Genomic DNA, 10591 nt, shown 5'->3' with positions numbered 1-10591 from the left:
CCTCTCCGCTTGGGAGCCAGGTCTGTGTGAACGGCCACCTCGATAAGGGAGGTGAGTCAGGAAACAAGCCATTTCGCGGAGACAATGATGCGGTTTTGCTCCCTTCCTTAAAAAACAAGAGCAATCTATCAAACCTGCCTGTCACTGCTCCCCCTCCCCACCCACCCTCGTTTTTCATATGGATTCCCCTTCTCCCGGCAGTCAGCAGTGTGAGGCCCCGCCATCACTACCGATTCTGCCATATACATATATACATATTTTGTGATATATATATATATATATATATATATATATATATATATATATATATCACAAAATGTTTCTCAAAAAGCAAAGTTGCCATGCCAGAGGCGCGTTTAACCATTGTGTAGCAGCTCAAAAGGCCGGGGACAGAAGTGGGCGATCGCTCCGAAGAGATCGTGTTTTCTGCATGGAAAGGGTCACCGCTGCCCAAATTTCAGAGATCGTGGATCGGGCCCCACCGAATACCTGGACCTGGGGAACCACTCGAGCCAAACAGGCATTAGACCAATAAAGCCAGGAAATTAAATAAGGGTAGAAACGATTGTGGCTATTTCTTTTGTCTTCCGTTGTTAGTCTGGCAACAGGAGACCGTCCGACCTCTTCTCAACACACTCTGGGGCTGACTGAGGGGGCCGAAAGTAGTTCTGGTGATTCCGGAACTTTTCATCTCAAGGCTATAAAAAAGGAAGGAAGGAAAGAAATTAAAATTCTTAATAACATTTATTTTCAAGCTCATGGTTTCTATTTCATTTGATAAGAACCATTAGACATTCTAATTGTTTTAAATATAAAAATTTCAGAAGAGCAGCTACCTAAATACCAGGCTGAGGGTCGAGGAGAATAAAAAATAAGCATTTGGGAGGAAAAGGAACAGTGTTTCTCTGACGTTTAGAAAGGATATAATTTATTTGTCCAAAGCATTACCATTGTTGAGGAAGGCTTCATAAACAGCCAAAGGGGGAGGGGCAGGAAAAGCCAGCTTGCAGGTCATTTTGCTCCCCCCCATCTGTAATCAATCACTGGCGAAGAAGTGTAAAAATACTGTAAATATTCCATAGATTAAAATGCAAATGAAAGGTGGAATAAGAAGCATTAACATGACAATCAAATATTTAATAACTGTAAATCAGGAGGAGGTTTTGTTGTTGATGCAGCTGTTGTTTGTAGGGGTCTTTAAAAATTTGTTAATATAAGATTTGTTCTACAAATAAATAATTTCTAAGCGGAGAGTGATTTTTCATTATTTTAACCAAGGCTTCATGGCATGAAATATTATTCTTCCTCTCTTTCAAAATTATTCTGGATGAACGACTCGTTTTGATTAATTTACTGGGGGTTGGGGAGAAGGAAGAGGAAATCCTCCGAAAATGGCATTAAACATCAAACGTAGTAACATTCACATGATGATCCATATCAAACGGTTCTTTCAAAATACAGGCAAGAGTGTCTCTGCTTATATAGTTGCAGCACTGATGGAAGGGGGACTGGAGGTAGGAGAACGAGTAAGTTTATAAAGATAGGAGAGTCTCACGAAAGTGACATTTACTTTTACTTTCAGACTGATATATGGGCCAAAGGAAGGTACTGCTCCAAAGCTGTGACAAAGATCTTCTACGCAAATCGCTTTGTCTGGCGGTACCTTTTCCTCCAAAATGTTTTTACTCTTCATTCTCACTCGAAAAATGAAAAAAGAAAGAAAAAAGAAAGAAAAAAGAAAAACTAGGAGTTGTGTTCTGCTGCTGGCAATTTGGCAGATTTTCGCCCCTGGTCTAAGTCAAGGACGTTGGAGTGCAGAGGATCCCCCCAACCCACTCAGCTAAAATTGGTGCCTGGATTAATCGGATTACCTCTTCACCGTTCAGTGAGAATCGGTGCAGTTCCATGTGCAAACTGGCAATTCCGTGCATTTGCAATAGGTCGACTCTAGAGGCTAAATGCAGCCCCCTTCTCACAGACGGGGGACGGGGGCTGGATTGGGTAGGGAGACGTGTTCCTATTGCTTAGAGTACGAACTGGAAGATTGAATCATCTTTCTGCCTTCAAATAAAACTCCCTTCCCAGGCAACGTGCTACGAAGAAGTCTTCTGCCTTAATTCTCAGGACATTTGCCAGGACTCGGGTGTCACAAAAGTGAAGTTGGCATTTGGCAAACAGGCCTGGAGGTGTGCTGGGAGAAGGACACCCCTGGGTGCCTGGCCGAAGAGGCTACACTCAACTCTATAGGCAGGGTGAAATTTAAAGCTCGAACCTGGTGGGAGTGGAAGTTAAATGCAGTACAGTGGTCGGAGGCAAATTTTATCTAAAGAAAGATATGCAATCAAGTAATCTCCCCCCCCCCTTGAAATATGAAATATGATGTCTGTTTGGCATTTTTCACTTATCCGCGTGAAAAAGGGGGTGGGGGTGGGGAAAGGGAGAGAAAGAGAAAGATGATCAAATACAGAAAATAGTTTGAATTTCCAAAACCTGTGTTTTGAACGCGACATGACCCTTCGGATATTCTTTCATTGCCCAGGCTGAACAAATAAACTTGGCCCTGTTGAGAAATCTCTGCAAGATCCCGAGAGGGTAATGAAAAGAGGGGAGCGGGAATGACACAAGCGCCCCATTGCAGTCAGGATCCTTTCGGTTCCGTTGAAGTCAATAGGACCCGCGGTCAAATAAATGGGCTTACAAGTCGGAGTGCAAGAGCACACTCACACATTGACGGCTCCCCTTTCTATTCCCACTCCTTGCAACCTTGCTTGATTTCTTCGTGGAATATCCTAACCCCACGCCGCGCCAATGTGCCATTCTGCTTAGCTAGCCAGCACCGGTTTTTTCCCCTTGTCAGCTGACAACGGGACCATTTCACGAAGTCGAGCTCGCGGGGGTCCCAGGTTCCAGTTTCAGAAGGTAGGTTGGTGGCATTTTATTTTTTTCTACTCAGGTAAGGGAACGCAACAGTGAGCCGTCAGCTACCTGGAGGGAAGTGGTCAGACGGAGAAGCTGGAGGCGATCCCCGCTCAATTTGCAGCCCACATTCATTAAGCCGAAAATACGGGTGGCAGAAAAGTGGGGTTTCGCTAGAAGGGCTGGGAAAAAAGGCGGGCGCGAAATGTTCCCAGATAGTGTCTCTATCATTTTTTCTTCGGAGCTCCCTTTATCAAAAGAGAGAGAGAGAGAGAGAGAGAGAGAGAGAGAGAGAGAGAGAGAGAGAGAGAGAGAGTAGTTATAGGGAACTGGGAGAGTATCTGCAATTCCACTGCAGATAAAGAGAGAGAGAGAGGAGAAGGAGGATCACAGGTGCTTATTCACTACTTTCCTCTGTCCACTTGTGACAGCGGTGCACACTTCTCACCAGGCAGGGGCTATTCCTTCCTTCGTTGAAATGCAAGGCAGGGAGTGGTTCTGCATTTCAGCAAAAAGTTACCTAAACCTCGGGAGGAGAAAGAGAGGGAAATGATGGGAAGAGAAAGAGAGGGAAATGATGATATCCCTATACAATCAGGTACTGTACACGAGAATACCCTCACCCACCCACACGCACGTACCAAATCAACCCTTAGCACAGTACAGCTCTTCTCTTTCTGCGGGGTGCGTGTGTGTGTGTGTGTGTGTGGATACACACAAACAGTACTTGTGTATCTCCTGACCCCACAATGCACGGTTCAGTTTCATTGATCATCTCTCTCCCCCCGCCTCACCCCTCCCCTTTATGAGATAATGCAATTACAAACATCAATAAGGAGCTGCAAGGGGAATCATTATGCGGTGACAGTGATAAATGACGGTGCAGAAATAGCATGCTTTTTTCGAACAATCCAGGCGCTCAGGGGCTTTGGGGGGCTGAACACAGTCACCAAGGAAACAGATGACATCCAAAATGGCACCAAAGGAAAAAAAATGAGCAGTCTTTTCGTCTCCCCCTCCCCTCCCCTTCCCTTCTTCTAAAGAGTTAGTTTTGGCTTTAGAAACAGCTGCCACACAGGCATTTAGTTATTTCACACATTAAAACCCTGGAAGATTTTCTCTGTCCACTACATAAAATACAAAGCTGCTGACTGCTTAGGAGTTTATTAACTACCTTCCAGAAAGGACTTCGCAAAGCCTTACAAAACAGACTGCCTGCTATCCGCCTTTTGGTACAAATATTCTGGTGCGACCACAGGGTTCGGTTCCCTCTTTCACTTCCATCGCCCCATTTCTCTGTTTTTTCTCTCCTCTTACATACCCGCACACATGCACACACCCATTTACAAGGAAAAAGTACTTTCCGCCTCCTTGTAATAATAGTTGTTGTATGTGTGTCTTAAAAAGATGTTTCTTCTGTGATCTTCCAGATATTGACTGGAATCCCAGCAAAGTCACACGCAGAAGACGAGAAAGCGCAGGTATATCAAACAACCTACTCTAAAAGGGGGAAAAACAAGTTTCCAAAAAGGTTCAGATACAATTCTTCTTCACACGAACCACCTCGAAAGGGGAGAGTGTGTGATAATCCTTTTTTCTTGTCCTTGGAAGCCCTGTGATATTCTTTTTATTAGGGCTTTAAAGCAATTCGGAGGAATTCCTTTTGCTGGAAAACTTTCTGTTATCACCAAGGTACTTGCGCTGGAAAGGAAAGTCTAAACTCGCTGGATAGCTGTTTGTTTCATTTCCTACTGAAGGAGGGCGACCCTCTCGCGGAAAGAGAATTCATTTAGTCGAACTGGAATTCGAACAAAATCTAAGCCTGTCCTCCGACCATTTACCCTTATTGGACTCGTGTGAATCCACGTGAAAATTGCCCACATTGTGCTCGTGCGCACAAAAAGAAAGAGGCGGTGTGATTAGCCGAGAATGGCTTCATTTTGCTAACTTTACGAGGGGGCGTCTGTATCCCTATAAAATCAGGTACTGTAGTAGCACCTGAGAAGTAAAAACCTCATTTCTAAGGAAAGGTGCTTTAAGGTGCAATTTTGCGAATATGGGTGCGACAGATTGTTAAAGCATTATTTATCACCCCACCCCACCCCCGCATTTGGAGGAAAGAAGGAAAACCTCAGCATCTCCTCCCAAACGCACACACCATTTTCTAACTCTCTCTAGGGTCTCCAGCGTCTGGGGCTGGAGGGGCAACCCCCCCCCCCCAAGGCCGCCTCGTCTTGGGGTTGGGAGGGACAGCAGGGAAGGGAGCACTCGCTTATTTTTCTTTTCCGCGACACTTCAGGGACTTTCGACTGAGGCTGACACTTCGCTGGAAAAACTCCAGCCAACCCCCCCCCCCCCCCAAGCATTGTAGGGGGATTCCTCCAAGCCCACGCGCATTCACATGCCCTCGCGGTTGCACGCCTTTCGGGAGGCAGGCCGGCAAGGCGATCAAACGTGAGGCGATAACTCTAATTCCCTCCACATCAACCCTCCTTTTTTATTTGGCAGGACCCGAAAATTAATTATGCAGGCTCTGTCTCTCCCACACACACACAGACACACACACACAGGCGTCGCGCGGAAACATCCACAGAGGAGGCTTCCCGTCTCAGCGAACAGATTCTTGCCTCTACTTCCTCTGGTCCCTGAACTGCCCTCAGCGAGGGTTGGGAGAAGGCGGCAGGGGACGTCTTGTCCCCTTTCGGGAAAAGTCCGAGGCGGTGGGCCCGGGAGACAGGATTGGACTGCGGGGTGGGAAGTGGAGGCCACCGGAGACAATCCTGAACTCGCCGGCTTTAAAATGGAACTCGCTCTCCCGCGCTTGCGCTTTCTCTGGGGAGGTGGCGAATGGAGTGGGTGGCAGGATAGTGACAAACCCAGTTTCTGGTGGCGGATTGGAAGGGAGGATGGTGGAGCCCCACAGCCCGATGACTGTTTTTCGTAACTGACACGTATTGCGGACGACTTGAGACTCCAGATAGATCTCCCTTTTTCTTGTCGGCCTGTTTCCTTCCCCCTCTTTTTCTCGTTTCGAGAGCCAGAACGAATGGAGTTTTGCGGGACCTTTTACACTCAACTCTCACTACGTCCAGATTTCTTTTTGGGGGGGCGGGGGGAGACCCAACCCAGACCGTAAAAATAAAAATAAAGAGACCACGCTGGAGCGGAGACGAGTCCTGACTCTCGATTCACTTCGGACTGACCACCGTTTTGCTCTTCGGGCGCTTGTTTTTCAGACGCCGGCTTCCCGCGCGGCAAGGGAGGGGAGAGGGGGCGCCTTCCCCCGACTCCAGATTCAGGAGAGGTCCTTCCCTTACACTTGAGAAGAACCCGGTCAGGGACTCGGGCTGACCAGTTCGTCTGCCGTGACTAGAGCCCTCCCGCACCTCCCTACAACCCTTAGGGAACTTCACTTCGTAGCGAGCAGGGCAAGGCGGTTATTTATATGTGTGGTCAGCTCGCTTTCCTCAGGAGCGAGAGATGGCGGAAAATGCAGAAGCGTGGGGCTCACCCTATCTCCAAATGCCTCTCTCTTGCACGCACGCACGCGCTTCTCTCCACCCAGCACAATAAAAAGGGGAAAGAGGTCTGTAAAGTGCCGCTCTTCGTGCTGAAGAGGACGAGCCCGCGTTACTTTGAACCGACCCGCGGCACAAGATCCACAAAGATCTTTCTGAGAGTAATTATTCAAATCAACCGTCCCCCCCAGTCTTGGAACACGTGCGTGAAACGTGGTAAGAAGGCACTATAAACTTGGGGAAAACGTCCAGGCACAGCTGCAAGAGTCTCAAAGTAGCCACCCCACCTTGTTCTTTCTTTTGAAGCAACCCCTTCCCTCTCCCCCCCCCCCCCCCCACACACACACCGACCAGCCGGCGTTAACTTATTCATTTATTTCGACCCTCGTTTCCGTTAATACGGTACCCGCGACAAGCACCGACTGAAAGTCAGTCCAGGAGCCCCACCGCGCATGCGGCCTCGTCCGACAATCTTTCGCAGAGAAGGGAAAGGGGGAGGGGTTCCCTCCCGCAAAGCAAAAGCATGAACAGAAAACTTCTACGGTGTACTTTTGGGGGGGCGGGGGGGGGCGGTTATCGCCGCGCAAGGCCGAGCAGGAACGAAACACCCCGAGGACCAGCTGAGCTCTTCTGCAGCGCAGCACCCACCCGAAGTTTTCCTTGGTCAATGGCTTAAAACGATTTCCATGCGCAACTGCAAGCCAATCACTTGCAAGAATATCCACCCCAGATTTCATAATCATCAGCTAAAGCGGAATTTCGATTTCGGACCGGAGGTTTGGAAGGACGGAGGTAGAGGGATACCGGGAAAAAGGAGAGCGAGGGAATCGTTTTTCCAAATCCCCAAAAGATGGCAGTCGAAGCTGGCGTTCTGTCTCCTTTGGCTCTGCAGCGGGTGGCAGCGAGAGGGAAAGAAAAGGAAGGAAGGAACGGAAGGAGGAAGGTGAAAGACAACTGATCTGTTTTCAAATTAATCCCTCCAGAGATTTTTCAATGCAAACAACCCTACTCCGCTCGCTGGGCTGCAAACCGAGATGCATTTCAGCAGCCCGTTTGATCGCTTCCTGCCACCCCCACCCCCTGCGCCAGCGCTGCAAACGTGCCGAAGAGGCACCGGGCAGCCTTTATCAAGCGATGCCCCGCTCGCTCCGGTCCGCGCGCACACCGCTGGTATGGACCTGCATTAATCTCGATTGCTTTGTGCTGGACGGATCCAACTCAAACTTGATTCCCAGTTTCGGGGGGGGGGGGGGGGAGCCGGCGACGAAAGAGAACGAGACAGAAAAAGAGGAGCAGCGGCGCCTTCTCTCTCCATATAGGGTAACTGGGTGCCCAGAGAGAGAGAGAGAGAAATCTCCTGTTCTTTATTTTCTCCTTTACTTCCAGCAAATCTAAGAGGATGAATTGCAGTCTGGTTGCCAAAAGGGGGGGGGGGGAAAGGTGGGGGATGATAAAGAGGGGAAAAAACCAACTCCTCTCCCTTCCCCCAGCCCTCTCTGTCGCTGCTGCCTTCGCTTTGAATGTGGGTAACTAGGAGACAGCCAGCCGCCTGAGAAGACGGAATTTCCAACGTATAAAATGTTCTTAACGGAGCCATTGAGAGTGTGCAATAAGGCGTGAGGGGGAACTAATCTCTCCATTTAAATGTTTGTGGCAATTTTATCTAAATGAATTTTAATGCTAAACGAGGGATAATTCCCTATTTGTAACCCGTTTACTTCTCTTTCCTTTGCCTGTAAAAGCCGTCTAACATCATGGGATGAACAATAACAAAACAAAACAAAAAATATGCTTGGAGAGTATTATTCATTAATGTGTTATAATTGCAGCTGATTAAGAGTCCTGGGATATAATCCCAAAAGGGATTGCTTTGTTTTTATTTTTTCGGGTAAAAAAAAAAAAGACCAACAATAACGGGAAATGTAGAAAAAATAAATCTCATTATTAAAGAAAAAAGTTTTTTTTTTTCTCCCGAACTTTAATAGTGGTGCATAGACTTTTTGCTCCACTTTGGGGGGGGGGGGAGGGGGAAAGATGGGAAAGTGGGGCTATCAGTTTAAACTTTGGCGGCAAATGTATTCCTGATATTTCTTGGTATTGCAGGGATCAGGAAGATACAATTCCCAGGCCATCTATAAAGTTGGAAGGAGTTTCTTTGAGCAAAGAAAGGCTGAGAGGGACCTATATTAAACATTTGATTTTCTTAAATCACTGATTGGTTGGCGGTTTCCTAGACAGCCACGCCCCTCCCTCCGATAATGCAAATGAGTCGATCTTTGTTGGAATATATCCGAATCTCTATCTGCACGATCTAAGCGGCTGTTGCAACTTCAGTGCAACTTAAGGCGTTGTGATTCGCAGCCTGAACAATACACCAGATAAGAAAATCTTTTTTCCCCCAGTGGAGAAAGTAAGCAAATAGTAATTAATTACTAGCAAAGTCACACACTGAAAACTGCACTCCTTCCACAAAGAGAGACAGAGAAGACAGAGAGAGAGAGAAAATAAAACGACTCGAGTTTTTATGACCATAAAATAAGGCTTCAAGTCAGACTTTGGGCATAAATGGAGGCTTATTTATTTAGGAGTAGTAATTTCTGGGGCTCAGTCCCAGGACTTGAGTCCAATGCTAGGTTCAAATTCTGGGGAGCGTTTATCCCCTCAACGATGCTCTCTTATCAACTGACTTTTCTTCAAACATTCGAGATGTTAGCTGGATAGAGTGGGAATGGTCTCCAAGTGCTTCAAGCAGTAGATAAACCAATCTATCAAACTTTGCCTAGTAGTCACAAAACAACTGGTCTCCCTTTTAAATCTAAACAGGGAATCGTTAAGGCGGTTTTATGGGGTGACATCTGTGTGAATGGCAGACATCATAGTTCTCACCACGGAGGTCTTTTGTTCCTATCAAGCAGTTTGCCATTAGATCTTTTAAAAAATAGTTTTTTATTAGTGTGTCTTAGTGAAAGTCTCTTTTTTTCCCATGCCCTTAGGAAACTTTTAACAGCTGTAATATTATTTAGAAGAAAATTATAAGGTATTGTAAATCTAAGCATGTTATTTGGTTCTGTTTAACCAGTTGGCTGCAGAGCAGAAAATACAGCTGTGCTGGAAAATTGGTCAGTGATCCTCCCTACAGCCAATCGCAGCACCAGATTTGTTTATGAACATTAGATTTTTAAAGTGTATCATCCTTTTATTATAAGTAATAACTGTACAAATATGCACTAATACTAATTCAAGTATAGGGACTGGTGGATTTGTGTGTGTGTGTGTAAAATCAACATTAGCATTTTGAGGAGTAAAATTTAACTTGCATCCTAGAGCAATTTAATTCAAATAACCACATATATTACATAACAGCATTCAGTAATCTTGTGCAATTGGTTCTTTTTAGGTTTGGAATTACTAACATCTAATAATACAGATTTGAAAATAACTTGAAAATAAACAAATAGCTCTAGGAAAGTTCACTATATAGAATATTTTACTTTAGAAAAATATTAATAAAGCTGCCTAAAATTATTTCAAGAGAGCGTCTGGAATAGTTGCTAGCAAATTGCTACAATTTTAGAGGGCTTGGGCAGAAAAATAAATTTTTCAAGCAGTTGAGCCAGCGTGACAAAAATAATTTGCTTTTATTTTAGATTCAATTTCATTACTGCACTTGAACTACTACAGCTGGGCTTTGAGTTATTGTACAATCCAAACAGTTTCAGTCAGAAACTCTAAGACTCAATGTGCAATGATTATTAATAATAATTAGCTCCTTGGTTTCTTGATAGAAAAAGGCTATCAACAAGCATTTGTTTAACCACAACAAAAGTATAATTAGCTTATCCCACTTAGTAAATCTGTATGCATGCCAACTCATACCAAACTGCTACTTTTACAAAAAGAAAGAAAGAAAGAAAGAAAGAAAGAAAGAAAGAAAGAAAGAAAGAAAGAAAGAAAGAAAGAAAGAAAGGGAAAAAAAGCAATAATACAGTTCATTTTTCCAGTCCTTTTTGCACAAAATTTATTTACAATGTATACATATATGCTCCATGATGGGACTATGGAAAAATGCACGACTGATGCTTTGCCGAAAAAATAAAGTCAACATAGTAAAAATAACTCTTCAGTTCATGGTTTGAGAGGCATAAAACAGGAAGTGA

General features: G+C 45.4%; 1 protein-coding gene and 1 long non-coding RNA gene across 3 annotated transcripts in view; both read right to left on the bottom strand.

Moving 5' to 3' along the window:
- Positions 1 to 545: 545 nt before the first annotated feature.
- Positions 546 to 5715, bottom strand: LOC148216982 (uncharacterized). The gene is made up of 2 exons (XR_015794911.1): positions 5544 to 5715; positions 546 to 698 (listed from the first exon to the last, which is right to left on the bottom strand). It is a non-coding gene; the product is annotated as an uncharacterized LOC148216982 (long non-coding RNA).
- A 3735-nt stretch (positions 5716 to 9450) lies between these two features.
- The window catches only part of MEIS1 (Meis homeobox 1), a 176344-nt gene continuing 175203 nt past the window's right edge, over positions 9451 to 10591 (bottom strand). For both annotated transcript variants that reach the window (XM_088134258.1, XM_088134262.1), the window contains exon 12: positions 9451 to 10591. This exon is cut by the window's right edge and continues 1082 nt beyond it. The gene's annotated coding sequence lies outside the window, so the exon portion shown is untranslated.

The sequence above is a fragment of the Python bivittatus genome, unplaced genomic scaffold (assembly GCF_059951505.1).
Source record: "Python bivittatus isolate LINGU-HERP-01145 unplaced genomic scaffold, Pbiv_v1 ctg000020_np1212, whole genome shotgun sequence".
Classification (NCBI taxonomy): domain Eukaryota; kingdom Metazoa; phylum Chordata; class Lepidosauria; order Squamata; family Pythonidae; genus Python; species Python bivittatus.
The sequence above is the reverse complement of the archived record's forward strand: the minus strand, read 5'-3'. Positions and strand labels throughout refer to the sequence as shown.